The following is a 22,254-nucleotide window of genomic DNA, read 5'->3' as shown; positions in this document are numbered from 1 at the left end:
GGGCATCCTTCCTTCCGGACTTAAGCCTCCTCAGAAGCAGCCGGAGCTGCGAGCGCGTAGGGCCTTCCCTCTTCCCTGCTGACTTCCGCACACGGGTGAGTCTTAAACCACACACTTTATTCACTTTCACCAGCTTTTGAGATGAGTATCCATCATCTCTTATTCATTAGGTTTGCACATAGCACTTTAGTACTTTTGGGTCATTGTATTGAGATACCTCCACAGTGAGGTTGGATAGAAAATTGAGAGGTAACAGGTGTATTTCACATATTTATTGTTTACAGCACTATACGCACTTTTTTGTCTTGAATCTACCTGTGTTTTTCATTGATTGCAGCATATTGGACAATTGTATTTCAGATATTATTTATGCAGCAGGGTGTCTGCTAACAGGCAGCACTTTGAGAGGGATTTTATGAGATTGTTTTTTAATTGTTTTTAAAGGGACATGTCCCTAATAAACTTGATTACATTTTGTTACTGATGTAATGTGTGACAGTGCTTATTTATTGGGAAACTACAAACCAAGTGGCAAGATAGCCATTTTAAACCAATAAGGTGCTCTTTTTTTGTGATTTAGTGCTTGATATCACCTTTTGGTTGCATATATGATTTGATTATTGAGCTCAGAATAGCTGTTGTTTTGTATACATTTGAAATCCCTTTGATTTCTTTCAGAGCTATATTGATATGGATCCAACTCTTTTGGATAATTTGGAACAGACTTGGTCTGACAGGTTGAAAACCCTATTTGATAGGGAGCCTATGGAAGTAGCAAACACCATGCCAGACAATTTTAAAGCTTTATGTACTGAATTGAAGGATACACATATAATTTTCACCAAAACTTGGTGGAATATTAAAAGTCTTGAGAATTATTTGGATGAAAACATCTTTCCCCGTGGATTGCGAGTACAAATATTTCCTTCCTGGCAATTAGACCAGATGGAAAGGGAGGATTGGGAAACAGGCCTGGGGAAGTGCTCCAAGATAATTGTGAATATGCTAATTACTCTGGATAAAAAGCTCCTGGGAGACACTGGGAGCAAAATTCTTGATCTACAACATAAAATTAATGAGTTCGACCACAGCAAATGGGTTGAACCCTTTTTGTCTAAACTCAAAAAAGACATAAAGGATTTAGAGTCTGATATTATTACAAACAAACGGAAGAAATTAGATCGAGATAGATCGGATTACAACACCAATAAAGCATATAAATGGAATCACAGGGGCAACCCCAAGGGGGGATATATATATAGAAGAGGCAGAAGACCCAGAAATCCTCCCAGAAAACCAAGGGAAACCCCAAGAGAGGGAAATGATCCGCAGGGCACCTCTGCTTCTGAGTCAAGCGACTATGTTGAATCAGAGCCAGATAGCCATGGGCATAACTTAAGGAAAAGGATGTTGAATGAAGCCGCCAAAAATATAACGAAAAAACCAAGAAAACAAAAGGGGATTACGGAGACACAAAGATATGGCCAAACTTCAGAGGTATTGACTATTATTAATCTCTCAGATAAAGTACTGACTGAAGGAGAGACTTCTGTCCTCCAAAAAGGCCTATCTTTTGCACCGTCAAATAACTTTGACTACTTTGAAGTAATTAAGGACGTGTTTTTGTTTTGCAGGCGTCTGGTTCTGAAAAAGATTTATAATAAATCCACAACACTTACAGAACAAGTATTGAATGACTTTCCAGAGGCACAGGACAGACAGGCATTACAAGATTTGGTGGAATTGTTAGAAGAAAATCAAACAACCAAACAGGTGGGTAACACCCCTTTTAAACCGGCTTCAAAATTTATCCCCAGATTCGACACATGTCCAGAGGTGAGAGTATTCTTTGACTTGGTCAGCAGGGATTTAGAAGCACTGGATAGCCAAAATATTAGAGGTATGACAAACCTGAACGAACAGGAAAGGAAGGCCTTGAAATCATTAAGGCATTGTAAGGATGTGATCATCCGAGAAGCCGACAAAGGAGGTAACTTTGTGATTTGGCCAAGAGGCACATATGTAAAGGAGGCAGAGAGACAGTTAAACAATAGGGAATTTTACAGCAAATTGAGAAATGACCCTACCAAAAGATTACAATTACAGTTAAAGGATTTACTGGATGATGCATTTACACATGAAGTGATAACAGAAAAGGAGAAAAAGTTTTTATGGGTAGACAAACCAATCACGCCCACATTTTATATGTTACCCAAAGTCCACAAAAGTATCACCAATCCCCCAGGACGGCCTATAATTTCTGGGATAGGAGGCATTAATGAGAAATGCAGTCAATTTATTGATTTCTTTCTGCAGAAGCACGTGACGGGATTATCCTCATATATTAGAGATACAAGTGATCTCTTGGGAAGAATTAACAATATAGAAATTGATGAAGCAACCCTATTAGTCACATGTGACGTGGAAGCCTTATACACAAACATTGACCACAACCATGGATTACGTGCAGTACAATACTTCATGGAAATGAGCAGCATTGGTGAGCATGGTTTGAATAGATTCATCTTGCAGTTATTACAATTTGTAATGGAAAACAACTATTTTTTGTTCAATAGACAATATTACATGCAGAAAAGGGGTGTGGCCATGGGCATTAAGTGCGCCCCCTCAGTGGCGAATTTGTTCCTTGGATGGTGGGAGCAGGAGGTGGTCTGGGGCACGTCGATGGAGGGATACCACCCCCATATTTTGGGGTGGTATCGCTTCATCGACGACCTGTTTATACTTTGGCAGGGTCCCCGAAATCGATGCATTGAATTCCTTAATGAGCTTAATAACAATGAATTAAACATTAAACTCACGTATCAGATATCCAGTGAGATGATTGAGTTTTTGGATGGTAAGATTATGAAGGATGAGAGGGGCAGACTACAGACCACAATTTTTCGTAAACCCACCTCCGTAAATAGCCTAATGGATTTCAATTCACATCACACCAGGAACTTGAAAGCCAATATTCCGACAGGACAATTTATAAGACTAAAGAGAATCTGTTCTACAGAGGAAATGTTTGAGAAGGAAGGTATGGAATTGAAGCAGATATTCAGAAATAGGGGGTACCCAAGAAAATGTATCGAACGAGCACATAGGAGAGCCAGAGCGGCAAAAAAGGAGGATTTACTAAAAGTAGCTCCCAAAAGAGACAACCAGATCACTAGATTGGTGACCCCATATAATGTGGCATGGAACCATCTTTACAACATCTTAAATAAACATTGGTACATATTACAAAATGATGCAACAATCAGACAATGTATCACTCCACGTCCAAGTATTACAGCAAAAAGAGCTCCAACATTGAAAACGTTGCTCAGCAAGAGTCATTTCACAGGGGACCAGGATCAGATAGGAATCATAGGGAATTTCAGGTGTGGTAGATGTTCCATCTGCCCACTGATGTTGACAACCAAAACCTTTAAAAGCAATGTCACACAACGAGTTTTTTCAATTAGGCAATTTATAAATTGCCAAACACCGGGAGTAATTTACCTCTTGGAATGCCCATGTGGCAAGCGATATGTAGGTCTCGACAGTCAAACTGGCCCAAAGAGACAGAAATGACAATAAAACGCTGACGACGGTAGCAGAACACGCTTTACACTTTCATGGGGGTACCATGAAAGGTTGGTCTATTAGGTCTATTAAAATCACCCTAAATGAGAGAGGGGGTGACATGTCTGTCAGATTGCTCAAAAATGAATTAAGATGGATACATAGGTTAAGGTCCAGACAACCCAGGGCAGGGGTGCCTCTAGTCATTTTGTCACTCCAGGCGAGAAAACCTGTGGCGCCCCCCCAAAGCCCCTCCCCCCAGGAAAATAATCATAATGCAGCATCGTTTCACCAGAAAATAATCATTATGCGGCAGTGTTTCATCAGAAAATAATAGTAATTATCGTAATTCAGAATCGTAATTCACCAGAAAATAATCGTAATGTGGCAGTGTTTCACCAGAAAATACACTTATTGCAGCAGCAGTTCACTGGAAAATATTCGTAAGGTGGCAGCGTTTCACCAGAAAATACACTTATTGCAGCAGCATTTCACCAGAAAATAATCATAGGGCAGAAGCGTTTTACCAGAAAATAATCGTAATGGGGCAGCGTTGTCAGAAAATAAATCGTAATGTGGAAGCGTTTCACCAGAAAATACACGTAATCCGAGCAGAGGGAAAGAGTAGAGAGGGAGAGGCAGCATAAGATGTAAGAGGGGGGTAGAGGAACAGAGAGGGGGAGGGATAGACAGCATAAGATGGAAGAGGGTGCAGAGAAACAGAGGGGAGAGGGAGAGACAGCATAAGATGGAAGAGAGTGCAGAGGAACAGAGAGGGGTCGAGACAGCATAAGATGGAAGAGGGGGCAGGGGAACAGAGAGGGGAGAGGGAGAGACAGCACAGCACTAAAGCACAGGTTTACAGCTTTACCAGCCTACAGCCTAACCAGCTTTCAAAGAAAACTCTAGTATCAAAAGAGCAGGGCACATTCTAGCAGTTATAACAGTACTGGGAGTCTGCACACAGGACAGGAAGTGTTCTTAGCAGCCTGCCTGCATACCTTCTCTTCTGCCTGTGCATGCAGCTTATCATCTCTGGAGTAGTGATGGGTCGTTCGCGAACGAGCCGGCTCTAAGAGCTGGCTCTTTGCTGCGAACGACAAGAGCCGGTTCTCAGTTTTGAAAGAGCCGATGCCTCAGCCGCCCCACAGAGCTCTGCTTTGCTCTGCAATAAAGGGCGCTGAGGCATGTTGGGAGATGTAGTCCTCCTCTTGCAGCTTGTAGGAGTGTATGGGGCGGAGCAGAGCAGTAGCAGGAGGGATTGCCCCAGTCAGAGAAGCAGTCTGGAATTGTCATGGAGACGGGGGCGGGGCTTTTACTCCGATTCTGAGTGGTGTTTAGTGATATTTAATGAAGAGCCGATTCAGAGCCGTAAGAGCCGGCTCTTTAACCCTCCTGGCGGTATATTAAAAACCGCCAGGGGGCAGCGCAGCCGTTTTTTTGATTTTTATTTTTTTTTATATCATGTAGCGAGCCGAGGGCTCGCTACATGTTAGCCGCTGCTAGGCGGCATCCCCCCAGCCCAGCGATAGGCGATCAGGAAATCCCGTTCAAAGAACGGGATTTCCTGGAGGGCTTCCCCCGTCGCCATGGCGACGGGGCGGGATGACGTCACCGACGTCATGGACGTCGTGACGTCTAAAGGAGTCCCGATCCACCCCTTGCCGCTGCCTGGCGCTTATAGGCTAGGCAGCTCACGGGTCTAGGGGGGGGCTGTCTTGCGACGCGGATAGCGGCGATCGAGCGCGGGGCGGCGGCGATCGAAGTGCTGACGCAGCTAGCAAAGTGCTAGCTGCGTTCAGCAAAAAAAAAATTATTCAAATCGGCCCAGCAGGGCCTGAGAAAACCTCCTGCGCGGTTAATGGGAGCCGAGTCAGAAAAGCCGATTCTCTGAAAAGAGCCGGAATTCCCATCACTACTCTGGAGCAGAAACTTCCCTTCTCCCAGGCTGTGTTGCTATCTTGTGCGGGGGCGGGGCTCCAACACGGACACATCACATTCTTCTCTCTGTGACTGCATCTGTCCCCTGGCTGTCTCACTCCAGTGTCTGTGTGCAGCCAGTGACACAGGTGGGGGTCAGACTGTCGGGGGCATAAGCTGGCTGGCCGCTGGCTCCTGGTTTGACTGGCGTGGGGCAGAGTTAAAGGCTGGGCCACACGAGGTACACACTTTACCTGTGTGGCTACTGAGAAGAAGGGGCACGGCTTTAAAGAAGGAGCCTGGCAGAGAAGAGCAGTATTGATTGCTTTATTGGCTGGGGAGAAGTGGAGGTGGAGGCACTGCTGAGCACATGGTAGCGTGCCGAGCACCGGGGACTGAGTCGGGAGGTAATATAATATAAAAAAAAAACAAAAAAACATGGTCACAGTAGCAGCGGCGGGGGAATGCGCCTCCCCACCTCATGGCGCCTCACCACCTCATGGCGCCCCAGGCAACCGCCTATACTTGCCTGGTGGGTGAGACGCCCCTGACCCAGGGGACTAAACGAAGAGGCCAGTTTTGGGTGTTATCTAGGTGTGTAAATAACCTTATTCCTCCTGTGTGTTTCTTAGTTTAGAAAATCGTATGGTATGGGACCGTTTTTCTGATGAGCATATTCCGTCTCCTTGGACATTTTCGAATGAAGTGAGTATCAAATTGACTATGAGGCCTGAGTGAGTAGGGCCTGGAGACCTTTCATTCTTAAGACTGTGCGCACTTTCTCTCTTATGGGCACCTTTTTCTGCTGCAAATCGATTTAGGACATCCCACGGTGGAGGTGAGCACTGTGGGATGAATTGATTGAGGGTATTTCCACTATCTATTCTGCCCAAACACCCTATCAGTGTAAATGGAGTATTGGGAGATGTACACATATGTGCAGATTTTTACACCAGAAGATGTGACAGACGTGCAACACCTTCTTGGGATACTCTCTTTAGTAGAACTCTCCTTGATGTGTGTAAATTGGTTACTTAGTTCTAGTGGTGCATAAGGAGTTGTGTTTTCTTGGTCTCCTTACATATACCTCTTGTGTTTTCTTCTTTTTCTATAGAGCGGGTCAGAAATCCTGATTCACTTTGGCAAGAATTTAAAGTATGAACTACAAAGAAGAAATTTTTACTAAGTTTGTTCAGGAACATGAGATATTGTTAACTTTATTTGTAATCCTTTAATGTCTTGGCATTTTATCTTGAATTTAATTTTGTGTTTGCATTTTTAATTTGGGCCACAAGATGGCAATAGCACATTGGACCATGTGTATTCCAGTAATGTATGTAGTTTACAAAGATAGTATTGAGAAGTGGAATATTAGTGGAATATAATTAGCACTATATACATTTACACATGTATTTTGACATTGATCCCTGACTTCCACGGGTTGACTTGATTATATATGAACGAGAGGGCGGCTGGCCGCGGGATGACAGGGGCGGGCGCATGCGCACTGAGATGCGGGTGGCCCGGGTGTCCTCCTGCGATCAGCTGACTTCATGACGTACACGCCACCAGTACGCGTCCGATTGGACGCGTCTGTTGGGCGTGTCATGCGCGGCCGCGCATGTACTGATGACGTGACCTGTGATGGGGATGGGTTTATTATAGGCATCCTTCCTTCCGGACTTTAGCCTCCTCAGAAGCAGCCGGAGCTGCGAGCGCGTAGGGCCTTCCCTCTTCCCTGCTGACTTCCGCACACGGGTGAGTCTTAAACCACACACTTTATTCACTTTCACCAGCTTTTGAGATGAGTATCCATCATCTCTTATTCATTAGGTTTGCACATAGCACTTTAGTACTTTTGGGTCATTGTATTGAGATACCTCCACAGTGAGGTTGGATAGAAAATTGAGAGGTAACAGGTGTATTTCACATATTTATTGTTTACAGCACTATACGCACTTTTTTGTCTTGAATCTACCTGTGTTTTTTATTGATTGCAGCATATTGGACAATTGTATTTCAGATATTATTTATGCAGCAGGGTGTCTGCTAACAGGCAGCACTTTGAGAGGGATTTTATGAGATTGTTTTTTAATTGTTTTTAAAGGGACATGTCCCTAATAAACTTGATTACATTTTGTTACTGATGTAATGTGTGACAGTGCTTATTTATTGGGAAACTACAAACCAAGTGGCAAGATAGCCATTTTAAACCAATAAGGTGCTCTTTTTTTGTGATTTAGTGCTTGATATCACCTTTTGGTTGCATATATGATTTGATTATTGAGCTCAGAATAGCTGTTATTTTCTCCACACTAAGGAGGAGATCATTTTTGGCCTAGGGAAAGGATGAGGCTAGGAGCCCTTATGGTGTAGTATCGTTAGGACAAATGTGAGAAATGGTAATGTGGGTAATGAATACTCACAAAAATAGGTCGCACTTATGCAACCGACAGTGCATGCAGAAAAAAAACGTTTCCGCTCGGTATCCTGGAACCCGCTGGAACTGGGTGGTCGATCTCCTCCTGTAGTCTTGTATACTGGTGGAAGAATCTCAGAGAGGTGATGAGTACAGAAGCAAATTGGTGGAGGCGCCCTTAAAACTTATCGATATGCCAATATTGGAATGAATAATAATAATAAAATGAGGTATCTTACCTCACTTAAAGACTCACATTGGTGGAAAAAAGGAGTCTATTAACCTACCTGGTGGTCAATTAAAACCGCCAGGGGGCAGCGCAGCACTATTTTTTTTTTTATTTGTTTTAATCATGTAGCTAGCCTAGTGCTAGCTACATGACAGCCGCTGAGCTGGGGCATCCCCCTACCCCCTCCGATCGCCTCCAGCGATCAGGCCCATCAGGAAATCCCGGTCCATTGGCGACGGGGTGGGTTCCATGGCAACCATAGCGGCGAACCGCGGTGGAGTGGCGGCGATCGGGCACTGCACGCAGCTAGCAAAGTGCTAGCTGCGTGTAATAAAAAAAATTGTGCAAATCGGCCCAGCAGGACCTGAAAAATCCTCCTGCGTGGCATAGCCCGAGCTGAGCTCGGGCTTACCGCCAGGAAGGTTAAATTGAAAGGTTAAGTTGTAGACTTGCGCAAAGTTTGGATTGGGATATAGTACAGTTCAATGAAGGTGGCCATACACCAAGCAATGTTTTCTGATTTCTAATGAAATATCTGGGGAAGAATAACCAATGAATAGCAGTGAATAGAATTTCCAACAAAAAGATGTAGTTTCATAAAACTGAATTATCAGCCATTATAACAAAAATAAGAAAATTAGCACATCTAATTAAAGAGACACTGAAGCGAATTAATTTTGCCCTTTTTACCTTATAATTCGCTTCATTACTCTCAACACAAGTAAACCGCCGCGTCCCTACCTCTAAACGAGGGCTGCAGAGCCCCCAAATCCCTCGGCAAACATCCACAACCAACTTGGTCGTGGATTTTGCTGCGCTGAGAGGCAGAGCTATGAGCCGCAGCTCTGCCTCTCCTGACGTCAATCGCCGCACGGATCTCCGCCTCTCCCCGCCCCTCTCTATGAAGGAAGACTGAGAGGGGTGGGGAGAGGCAGCAATTTGTCACGATTGATATCAGGAGAGGCAAAGCTGAAGCTGAAAGCTCTGCCTCTTTGCGGAAATACCGGCCGGATTGCAGCTCGCGGATTTGGGGGCTCTGCAGCCCTCGTTTAGCGGCGGGGACGCGAGGATTTACTTGTGTTGAAAGCAGTGAAGCGAATAATAAGGTAAAAAGGACAAAATTTATTCACTTCAGTGTCTCTTTAAAATGAAAGCCATGGCATTGAAAGGTTTTTATGAAGGAACAATGAAATGAGAGTTATTAGTTGATGTATAACTTTAGCCAAAAGTAATTCCTGTTTCGTTTTGGGTAGTGTGGGGAATGAGTATTACTTACACCTGCTCTAAAACTGTAATATCTTTCCTGTAATGTGGTGCCCAGAACTGAATTCCATATTCCAGATGTGGCCTTACTAGAGAGTTAAACAGGGGCAATATTATGCTAGCATCTAGAGTTTTTATTTCCCTTTTAATGCATCCCAACATTGTATTAGCTTTAGCTGCAGCGATTTGGCATTGAATATGATTATTTCACTTGTTGTCGATGAGTACTCCTAAGTCCTTCTCCAAGTTTGGTGTCTATATCCGTTTATTTTGTATGGTGCTAGACCATTGGTACGACCAAAATGCATGACTTTACATTTTTCAACATTGAATTTCATCTGCCATTTATGTGCCCATATAGCCATCCTATCTAGATCCTGTTGCAATATGTCACTATCTTCCTGAGAGTTGATGATTCTGCACAATTTTGTATCATCTGCAAAAATAGCAACATTGCTTTCTACTGCATCTACTAGATCATTAATAAATAAATTGAATGGTTGTGAACTTTGGGCCCTCAGGTACTAGTGTGTTAAAAACAAACCAGATTCTGCAGTGGAAGTCACTGTATGGGCTTGGGAACACTTTCAAAAACCTATGTCTGTGAGTGCAGTTCTTGCTGCATTTACAAAAGCAAGAAGAAATCGCACATATAAACATGATCCAGAATCCTAGTCACCTTCTCTGGGCCATCGGCTACGTAGGATGGGCTAGGAAAGTGAAACATATCCTATGGTCTGACAAATCAAAATTAAAAATTAATGTGTAAATAGACATCTGTTTGGCTAAAGAGGAGAAATACCATCTGGTTTATTATCTATGCACACTTCAAAAGCCAGTGCATTCACATGGAACACTTCATAAATAAACCCTTTTTGCATTTTTTATATTTTAATATTTGTTTGACTTGGTTAGCAAAACTGTTTTCCTATGCCAAAGACAAATACTGCTTGCCTGATAGTATTGAGTTCTGTTTGCTAACCAAACTTCAACAGATCACCTGTACTTATCCAGCTTTATAATATTCTGTTAAAGGCAAGCAGGGGTGACATAGTGTACAGCATTCTCGCTATGCAACTCTAGTGTCTCTGGTTCAAATCTGAACCAAGATACTATAATCTGAATAGAGTTTGTAAGTTCTTTGCATGTTGGCATTGGTTTCCTGGGGGTACTCCGGTTTCCTACTATATCCCAAGGAGTTTTGAATCAGGATGATACCATTTATTGGCTAACTTAGAGATGAATAAACAGTAAGCTTTCGGCTTGTAAAAAGCCTTCATCGACTTGGTTCCTGACAAAAACTGAAAAACACAGCTTATATATGCTGACATACAGAGGAGAAACATTCTTTAGCAAACATAAATGTAATTAGATGACTTAATTGTTACTTCAGGAGGCTTTCCCAGGCATCCTGGCTAAATTGATAAGATCACCAGTTTCTTCAACATAACATAAAGCAGTCTGGTGATGGGGAGACATCTAAATTCAAATTGTAACTGGGCTGGTTACATGCACCATTAATTCTAAGCTATTGTGGAATTTAAAAAAGCAAATAAATAGTGACAGTAAACACCATCTTACCAGCATATCACACAAAAAAATGAATGAAAAGATAGAAAAAAACAAAAATAATTGTGGCATTTAAAACCCATCGTACCAGGACAAGAAGTTAGAGTCCTTGTTTAACCTCCCTGGCGGTTTATTTATTTTGCCAGGGAGGCTGAAATGGGGTTTTTTTTAAATTAAAAAAAAAATATTTCATGCAGCCAACTGAAAGTTGGCTGCATGAAAGCCCACTAGAGGGCGCTCCGGAAGCGTACTTTCGATCGCCTCCGGCAATCGAAAGTAACAAGATAGGCCGCAATGAGCGGCCTATCTTGTTTCGCTTTCCTCGTCGCCATGGCGACGAGCGGAGTGACGTCATGGACGTCAGTCGACGTCCTGACGTCAGAGCCGCCCGATCCAGCCCCTAGCGCCGGCCGGAACTGTTTGTTCCGGCTGCGCTGGGCTCGGGCGGCCGGGGGGACCCTCTTTCGCCGCTGCACGCGGCGGATCGCCGCGGAGCGGCGGCGATCGGGCAGCACATGCGGCTGGCAAAGTGCCGGCTGCGTGTGCTGCTTTTTTCAGATTGCAAATCGGCCCAGCAGGGCCTGAGCGGCGACCTCCGGCGGCATACCCCGAGCTCAGCTCGGGATTACCGCCAAGGAGGTTAAACCATCTTCTACAGTTTTGAACCAATGTATTAACTTTGTTTCTTGTTTTAGTCTAATGTTTTCCGGTTTGAAGATACCCATTAATACAGTGACGCGAAAATCGATTAACCACTTGAGGAACGCAAAATAGGCCACTGCAGCTTTAAGGCCTTGCACACAAGTGATTCCCCCCTTTTCTCCCCCCCCAACAGAGCTCTCTGTTGGTGGGGTCTGATCGCTCCCCCAGTGTTTATTTTTTTTTATAAATATTTTTTTTTAATAAATATACCTATTTTTTTTTTTCACTAACTCCCTCCCCCCAGCCAGCCAATGATGGTGATCAGCTGTCATAGGCTTCAGCCTATGAGAGCCGATCACTCTCCTGTGTCCCAGGGAGACAACCATGTCACATGGCTGTCCCCAGTACAGCGCTGCTGCAGATTGCAGCGCTATAATATGCTAATAGATGGCGGTTTCGCCGTCTAACAGTTTCCTAGTGGTGATCGCCGCTGGGAGACTGAAGGTGGAGCGCCTACCAATCGCGTTTTGCGCCTGCAAAAGCCAGCCCCAGGACTAGACGCAGATGGGTGTTATGCCTTCCTTGGGCTGCCGCCGCGGTCACGTCCGTTGGTGTGACGTGTCCTTTAGGTAGTTAAACTGTGTCCAGGTAAACATATAAATTCCTTTGGGGCATTTTGCACACATGATCAGGTATACCAGATTAGATGAGTGGCAGGAAAAGGTGCCTTGTACTTGGTATTCCTGTTGTGTACCTAGTATTAGTATCCTGTCGGTGGAATGGATGTGTTTACAGGTCTCACACCCTCGGCAGGGGAATGTTCCATTCTGTTCTGGCCTATTTAAAGAACAAGCGACACCCATGCTAACCTAGAAATAAAAAACACATATATAAGTAGATAAATACTACTTCTACTTACATAACACATGTATTGTGCTATCCACGTAATGATTCTTGTGAATTATAAAGGAAAAGCAGAAAATCCGATTCTAGGCAGTGGCCATCTTGCCAAGCTAATGCTGACATCATATCCTCCCTGACTCTTGTTTTCCCCCCTCCCTTCTCTTGCTCATTGTGTATTCATTAGCTGCCCTCCTCCCAGAGTCTTCAGACACTCCCTCTGAGGTGTATACTAACAACTGCACTGTCTTTTTTTTAATTTACACATCCAATCACTGAGTCACCTCAGCCTTGCTTGTAAATACAAGTAATCAGAGGGTTTTTCTGATAAGCAGCTAGGCAGGGAAATAAATGGAAGAGGAGGAATATATTATAGATAAAAAAACTCCCAGCATTCAACTCTTTGGCACTGTTTGGCACTAGGGCCAGTGCTCCTAAAGTATGTGATAACTACAAACCATAAGAGCAGAAAAAGTTTTGCAAGTTTTGAATGTAGGATTAGCATCTTTATCACTTAATACACTCAGACCAGTTGCTGTTGAAATCAGACTTTTATGGTGACAATACCGCTTTAAGGCACTCCTGCCTATCATCTGTTTAAGATTGGGTGGCAGTCGGAACGCTGTGGGGAGGGGGTTCAGGGAATATCTTCCCAGTCTCTGATCCTTGTATAGAACAGGATGAAGTTCTTTTGCAATCTTTCTTAAGATTTCCTGAAAAATCTTCATGTAGTTCTGGACTGACTGCAGCTGTTTCTGCTTGTTAGCATTGGTTAGGGGTGGCAACATAGAAAGTTTGTGCATAACTGCAATCATCTGGAACATCCTGCACCTTGATTTTTCCAGGACTCCGGAGGCACCAGCAGCTTCAAATACCTGTTTGCTGCTTTATAATGGCATTTTAGCAGCTCCTCTTATAATCTGATGTATTTGTCCGGTACAAAACTTCCTCACTCTGCCTTCCTCTGCATGAACCCGTGCGTACTATCAGTCAGCCATAAATCTAAACCGTTACGATGATCAGTGGCGGACACAGCCAGCAGTAGGCCCCTGTGCAAAATTGTAATTGTGGGCCCCCTATGACCTGCGGCGCGTGTAGCGGATAGAACCTGCGGCGCCTAGCGCCGCGGCAAAAAAATGGGCGTGGCAATGACCGGATGAGGGCGGAGCTAACTGTAACTTAAAGCGAACCCGGGGTGAGGGTTTATTTCCTTTTAAACAATACTAGTTGCCTGGCGGCCCTGCTGATCTATTTGGCTGCAGTAATAAACTGAATTACACCAGCAACAAGCATGCAGCTAATCTTCTCAGTTCTGACAATATTGTCAGAAACCCCTGACCTGCTGCATGCTTGTTCAGGGTCTATGGTTGAAAGAATAAGAGGCAGAGGACCAGCACGGCAGCCAGGCAACTGGTATTGCTTAAAAGGAGAGAAATATGGCAGCCTCAATATTATTCTCACCTCAGGTTCCCTTGAAAAGTGCAACGCAAAGACAGTGGGCCCAAGTTTTGGTGACCCTTTCACCAGAAAATTCACATAATTGTGCAGGTTTTCTCAAGAAAATACACATATATGCCCAGAAAATACGTGCAATCATGTCGGCAGATATGCCCAGAAAATACGTGCAATCATGTCGGCAGATATGCCCAGAAAATACGTGCAATCAAGTCGGCAGATATGCCCAGAAAATACGTGCAATCAAGTCGGCAGATATGCCCAGAAAATACGTGCAAACAAGTCGGCAGATATGCCCAGAAAATACATGCAATCAAGTCGGCAGATATGCCCAGAAAATACGTGCAAACAAGTCAGCAGATATGCCCAGAAAATACGTGCAATCATGTCGGCAGATATGCCCAGAAAATACATGCAATCATGTCGGCAGATTTGCGAAGAAAATACATGCAATCATGTGGCAGACCTGCCCAGAACATACACCTGCTAATATAAATAAAACAAAAACATTTACTCACCTGCAGCAGCAGACCTCCTGTCCCAGCCTCCATCCGGCGCGCAGCTCCCATGGGTGGATAGGTAGCCTAGTGGGTGGGTGAGTGGGTGGGTTGGTAGCCTGGTGGGTGGGTGGGTAGGTAGCCTGGTGGGTAGGTAGCCTGGTGGGTGGGTGGGTAGGTAGCTAAGGTAGCCCGGTGGGTGGGTAGGTAGGTAGCCTGGTGGGTGGGTGGGTAGGTAGGTAGCCTGGTGGGTGGGTTGGTAACTAGCCCGGTAGGTAGCCGGGTGGGTGGTTAGGTAGGTAGCCTGGTGGGTGGGTAGGTAGGTAGCCTGGTGGGTGGGTTGGTAACTAGCCCGGTAGGTAGCCGGGTGGGTGGTTAGGTAGGTAGCCGGGTGGGTGGTTAGGTAGGTAGCCGGGTGGGTGGTTAGGTAGGTAGCCTGGTGGGTGCGTGGGTAGCCGGGTGGGTAGGTAGCCTGGTGGGTGGGTTGGTAACTAGCCCGGTAGGTAGCCGGGTGGGTGGTTAGGTAGGTAGCCGGGTGGGTGGTTAGGTAGGTAGGAAGCCTGGTGGGTGGGTAGCCGGGTGGGTGGGTAGGTAGGTAGCCGGGTGGGTGGTTAGGTAGGTAGCCGGGTGGGTAGGTAGGAAGCCTGGTGGGTGGGTAGGTAGCCGGGTGGGTAGGTAGGAAGCCTGGTGGGTGGGTAGGTAGCCTGGTGGGTGGGTAGGTAGGTAGCCTGGTGGGTGGGTAGGTAGGTAGCCTGGTGGGTGGGTTGGTAACTAGCCCGGTAGGTAGCCGGGTGGGTGGTTAGGTAGGTAGCCGGGTGGGTGGTTAGGTAGGTAGCCGGGTGGGTAGGTAGGTAGGTAGCCTGGTGGGTGGGTGGGTAGCCGGGTGGGTGGGTAGGTAGCCTGGTGGGTGGGTTGGTAACTAGCCCGGTAGGTAGCCCGGTGGGTGGTTAGGTAGGTAGCCGGGTGGGTAGGTAGGTAGGTAGCCGGGTGGGTAGGTAGCCGGGTGGGTGGTTAGGTAGTTGGGTGGGTGGTTAGGTAGGAAGCCTGGTGGGTGGGTAGGTAGCCGGGTGGGTAGGTAGCCGGGTGGGTGGTTAGGTAGTTGGGTGGGTGGTTAGGTAGGAAGCCTGGTGGGTGGGTAGGTAGCCGGGTGGGTAGGTAGGTAGGAAGCCTGGTGGGTGGTTAGGTAGTCGGGTGGGTAGGTAGGAAGCCTGGTGGGTGGGTAGGTAGGTAGCCGGGTGGGTAGGTGGTTAGGTAGCCGGGTGGGTAGCTATCCGGGTGGGGGGCCCGACTCCTATCCTCCCTCCCTTCCTCACCTCGGGGGGCCCCCTCCCGATATGCGCGGCGGGAGAGCGAGCGGCAAATGCAGGAAGTCTTCAGGGCTCTCTCTCCAGGCATCCGCTAGAGGCCCAGCCGCTGAGTCTCCAATATGTCTCCAACTGGAGACATATTGGAGACTAAGCGGCTGGGCCTCTAGCGGATGCCTGGAGAGCCCTTAAGACTTCCTGCATTTGCCGCTCGCTCGCCGCGCATATCGGGAGGGGGGCCCCCCGAGGTGAGGGAGGGAGGGAGGATAGGAGTCGGGGGGCCCCCCCGGGGAATAAAATAATTAAAAAAAATATATATATAAAAAAAAAATACTTAATGGGCCCCTGAAGAAAACTGAACTTCAGGGGCCCTCGTGCGGCGGCACGGCCTGCACGGCCGTATGTCCGCCACTGACGATGATCACACTTGAGTTTGATGGCATATTGCTTGAAATTGGTGGTCTACTTAACCACTTCGCATCCAGACATTGTTTCCCCTTTATGGACCAGAGCAGTTTTGACATTTTAGCTTTGTCCCTATTTAATCAGTAATAACGTTATCACTACTTATGACACCTAAATGAAATATATATTGTTTTTCTCTCGACTAACTAGGCCTTCATTGCATGGCATTTTCCCCTCAACAATTTTGTTTTCTATGCATTTTAATAGGAAAAAGAGGAAAAAAACAGAAAAAACACATTATTTCTGAGTTTTACCAATTCCAGTTTAAAAATAAAAAGTGCTATTGTAGATAAAAAAAACACAAATTTTGTTTGGCTATTTATATTGCTTATCACAAAACTTAAATTACGTTCCTGTCACAATTTATGGTGAAGATATTTGATTTTGAAATAATTGTGTAACGAACGGTGGAGCACAGAGAGGATCTGATTACCGGTGATCTGCAGTATCACTGGGAATACAGATATCAGCTAACAGCTAACCTCTGTACACCCGAGTAGAGTGTAGTGTTTGGTGTAACAGTAACACTTAGAGGACTAGGCCTCAGAGCAGTAAGGAGTACTGCACGGATTCCTTCCGAAGACCTAAACTCTCCAAAGCGGGAGGAGTCAGGCTGAGAGAGTAGGAAGGATTATCTGAGAGTGACACTTTGGAGGAAGTGTCACTAACAGGACGGGGAACCGCCTCTAATAGTAAGGTCGGTTCTCGAGGTCGGACAAGCCAGGTCGTAACACACGGACAGATAAAGTACAGATTCAGAAGGCAGAGGCGGAGTCTAAGGTACAGGCAAGGTTCGGCAACAGGGTATCAAATATATCGAGGTACAAAGTCAGGAGGCAGAAGCAGAGTCTAAGAACGAGCCGGGGTTCGGCAACAGAGTATCAGAATGGCAAGGTACAAGATCAGAGTTCAGGAGGATGGTCAGGCAGGCAAAAGGTCATAACAGATAATCACAATCAAACTAGTACTTTAAGCTATCAACAGAATCTAGCTAAGTGTAGGATTACAGCTCCAGCTGGTCCCGGCACACTTAAGGATCTGACTAAGGGTCTGAGTGCTCCCACGTAGTGTACGCAACGCCAGACAACCAGCAACTGAACAGTCAGCAGTATAAATACACATTGATCTCTCCAGCACCTCCCCAATTGCTGGACCAATGAGGAGTGGAGCCAGAGTCAGCTGACCAGCCTGGTCAGGTGACTCACTTCTGGCTGCCATATTTTCCCTGCCTCAGCGCGCGCGCGTGTCACTCTTACCCCAGAGGGACTATGCGTCCCAGCCACACCAGCAGCGTCTCCGCTATCCACCGTGGGAGCCGTCGCACTGCATGCGGCGGCTTCTCCGCATCCTCTGCTGCCCACGCGGCCTGCGGCGGTTTCACCCCGCCGCACCGCCATGCTGGACACGGAAGCCGCCGCCCTGCTCTGAGAGCAAGCGGCTGCTTTTCCGTGTTTCCTCACAAATTGGCTCAGGGAACATATATTCGCTTTCACTGATTAGTGCTGCAGCAAATAGTGCCGAAGGTTTTTGCACAGGAGCAAGCCAAATCGTGCACAGCTGTGCTTCAGCTACACAACTTACATCTATGTCCTCATGGCTTAGATGAAGTCACAGAGGACATAGATATACTGTAGTGGTGGAAAAAGTGGTTAATAATGTGGAACACCCCTTTTTTTAGTAGTTTTTCCATGAATTGGGCTCACCTGGCAAACTAGTTATCAGAGGTGTTCAAGATTGATTTCAGTGATCAAAAGAGTCCTGATACACAATACCATCCATGAGTTTACCACTATCGTGAAAATGGTAAAAATTTAAAATGCACATAAACACATTTAAATTAAGAAGTACATTTCTTACAGAGTAAAATGAGCCATAGATTACTTTTTTCCTATGTTGCTGTCACTTACAGTAGGTAGTAGAAATCTGGCAAAACCGACAGGTTTTGGAGTAGCCCATCTCCTCAAGGGAGGTTCTTAGGGTATTCTTTATATTCAAAAGCACTGAGCACATTGCAGTTGTTCTGTCCAACTGCCAAAAAGTGTGAAGTGAGCAGGGAGGCTGGCTGTCATCTTTGTGTAAATTCTTTTCAGGGAGTGTCTTTATAAAGGATAAAGGCCACGCTGAGAATCCCCCATGAATAGGTGGATTAGCCCAAAGCCTGTCGGTTCTATCAGATTTCTGCTACCTACTGCACGTGACAGCAACATAGGAGAAAAGTAATTTATGGCTCATTTTTTTCTGGAACAAATGTACTTCTTATTTGTATACGTTGACATGTATTTTAAATGTTACAGTTTTTTGTGATAGTAGTCCTTTAATTGAAAAACAAAATATTTAATCTTTATGACACTTAAATACAATTTGCATAAGCATTTGGAACACAGTGTATGTATTTTCCCCGTAACTCAACATGTTTGGTAAAAGGGAAAACTGAACTGACTTAGTCGGCTGCATTAAATAACTAAGGTTGAAGACCTTTTCTGATAAACATTTAATGCTAGTGTAACAGGCGTGATTAGTGTCCAGTAAGCTATGATAACCACGGGCATTTTGTGCCCTGGGCAAAGCAGTCTTCCTGAATGGCAGGCAAAGCAACACCAAAAAAAAGAGATGGCGCTATAATACATGAAAAAAAGGTTACTGCATCAGAGCTAATGTTATTCTAAAAGGGTGCATCTTATACGGTGACTTTGTGACATGGGATGCATTCTGTATTTGATGCCAGTTCAGATTTAAGTTCTTGGGTACTGAAACAGTTAATGGAAGAATTTTCAATAAAAGGCAAACCTGTCAGTGGGCCATCCATATACTTTTAGCATTACAAAAATGACATCACTCAGAATTGTTGTGATTAGCACTATTGTACTGGGACAGACGCAAAATTGCTTTTGAATGTATCTGCCTAGTTTATGATTCTTAACGCGGATCGTGGCTGGCATGTCAAAGTTTACAGCGTGCATACATTTCACCGTCTTCCCAGCAGAATGTCACTCCAGTCTCTGCCTCCCGCATTCACTGCTGATTAGACACTATTTCCACTGCCATTTTTGCAAAACTCAAGTGTTTTTTTAATCACTACAGAAGCTCATTACGCTTTCCCAGTGACTCTTATGTCCTTCAGTTTTCCTGCAAGATTAGATTCTATACTCCGATGAATATTGAATGAATTTCATTACATACAAATGCAATCAACACTTTTGCATAAATTTCCCCCTTCTTTTCTTGAGTTCCAATTGACCTTAGCACCCATCCAGGCAGTGGCACAATACAAATGCAAATGAGCCAACACAAGAACATATAGAGGCAGTCAAGGAATATATTATGAAAAAAGGAAAAGAGAAGGGCCACGCATGGCTCAATATATTGCTGTGTATTATCCTTTATAATTTCTTTAGCGAGAGGGCAATGGATTCTGTTGTGCAAACCCTAATCTACCTATATAATATAAGTCGCTAAGTACACAGAGAAAGCAGACATTATTACATCTGACAGCTCCCTGAAGAACACACATCCTATGTTCAGCATGCTGCATTAACGTGTGTCAATGTTTGGTATAACATTTAATTATGTTACTTGTGAATGGCAATGGAAAGTAAACAATGCAAATCGATTTGGATAAAAGAGCTCTTACAGCAGAACACTGCAGGAAAGTATTACAACTAAAGTCCAGGCAAATGGTGTGTGTGTGTGTGTGTGTGTGTGGGGGGGGGGGGCAGTAACATATACTGAGATGTTAATTGAGCAATGTGATTTTTAAGCAAACCTGAACTTAGCCTTCCTTTACATGATTTGATCTCTGCCATTTTCTGCATACCTAAATAACATTGTTTTATTAATACAGGGTATAATTTGTATCTTGCTGGACAGAGTTGCAGAATATTGGGTTGCCAAATAGTCCCTTTAATTACTGACACATCCAAGTTATGCAGATTCTGGGGCTACTTATACATACTCAGTCCCAAGACTGCATCTAACTAGTCAGGAGACCTGTATAATTTATATAGGTCAGTAATTAAAGGGGCAGGCTGGCAACATTGGTAGAATGTCCTGTCTGAGTCATGGAGGCTGCCATCTTGCTTTCTTCAAATTCTGAAAATGACAGTACTGCCTATGCCATTCTTTTTCTGATTCTTAATTAGTTCATTTCTGCCTTGAAAGATGTGTACACGCACTTTAGATATTCTTTGACCAATATGATCATCATGAAAAACTAGATGGTGTACAAGTGTCCCTCAGCTTTGTGTTGGATCACTAATGACTGACCTCTGTTGTTCTTAGGATATGACTTCTACATGCCCTCCTCTATTCTCTGACAAGCAGTATCTCTGTACAGCAATTGAAAACTGTCACCCAAAACAATCACAAACAACCATTTCAGGTGCCAAAAATGTTAAGTGTGTAAACGGCTTTAAAGTACCCATACACACAATTTTGTTTGGTTTGATTCCTGGGAGATTTGACCACTCCGATAAGATCAGATAGGAATCAATTACCTATTTTTCATTTTGACCAAAAGTCAAATGAAAGTATCTGCTAGTTTTTGGTTTGTAGGTCATTATGTTATAAACTTTATTGCTTAACCCTTCAAAAGGGATGCCAGGGTCGTTCTGGTAATACTACATTTTATGCATTTTCCACAATTCTTCTAGATCAGGGTTGTCAAACTCAAATACAAAGTGGGCCGAAATTGTACAATTGGACCTAGTCACGGGCCAATCTCAATGTCTGTTGGCCACCCCCTCCCTTATAAAGCTCCCTCCAACCCCTATATAGTTCCTTGGTGTCTAGTTGTCCTCCCTTCCCTATACAGTTTTCTGGTGTCTAGAGGCCCCCACCCTCCCCTATACAGTTCCCTAGTGTTTAGTGCTTTCCCCCTACCTCCCCCATAGGCTTCTCTGGTGGTCAAGGGCTTCACCTCCAATATAGCTTCCCTGGTGGTCTAGAGTGGACCAAACATAATGCAAAATGGGAAAACCAATGATTTGGCCCGCGGGCTGGAGTTTAACATATATGCTCTAGATCAGGGGTGCCCAATAGGTCGATCGCGATCTACCGTTGGATCCACCCATTTGGTAGATCGCGGCCAAGAGGCCGCGTCACATAAAATTTAGTGGCATCAGATTCTGCTGCCGGCCAATCAAAACGCAGGGGAGGAGAGCAAGGCTGGAAAGACGGAAGCCGCGATGTCATGGCTGCCGGGGGCGGCGCTGGGTGCACTGCATCCACGCTGCGTGCCCGGTGCCCGCCGGAGTGACCCCTCACTCGTCTGCTGTTCATCTGCCCCAGACACCGCCGCTGGAACTGGAGGGAGGTAAGTGGCCAAGGCCCCCTACACCTAACTACACTACACCTGGCTACCTATACTGAAGGCCCCTACACCTAGCTATCAATAAGGAAGGCACCTGCACCTAACTATACTATACTTGGCTATCTATACTGAAGGCCCCTACACCTAGCTATCAATACTGAAGGCACCTGCACCTAACTATACTATACCTAGCTACCTATACTGAAGGCCCCTACACCTAGCTATCAATACTGAAGGCACCTGCACCTAACTATACTATACCTAGCTACCTATACTGAAGGCCCCTACACCTAGCTATCAATACTGAAGGCACCTGCACCTAACTATACTATACCTGGCTACCTATACTGAAGGAACCTATACCTAATGATATTATACCTGGCTACCTATACTGAAGGTCTCTACACCTAGCCATCAATACTGAAGGCACCTATATTTATCTACCTATACTGAAGGCACATATACATAGCTACCTAAATGTTGGTAGATCTCATGGACTCTGAAAATTTAAAAGTAGCTCGCGAGCCGAAAAAGATTGCTCTAGATTGTAAGCTTGCAAGGGCAGAGACCTCCTCCTAGTGTTTCATTTTTCTGATGTATCAGAACACTCACCAGTATTGGTGATGTCTCAAACCACTCATCAACAATGTCTGTATTTGTATTGCTGGATTTCCTGATTGCAGTGTTTTTAACCTCTCATGTATCTATGG

Source organism: Hyperolius riggenbachi, chromosome 8, assembly GCF_040937935.1.
Source record: "Hyperolius riggenbachi isolate aHypRig1 chromosome 8, aHypRig1.pri, whole genome shotgun sequence".
NCBI lineage: Eukaryota > Metazoa > Chordata > Amphibia > Anura > Hyperoliidae > Hyperolius > Hyperolius riggenbachi.
This window is presented reverse-complemented; position numbering follows the sequence as displayed.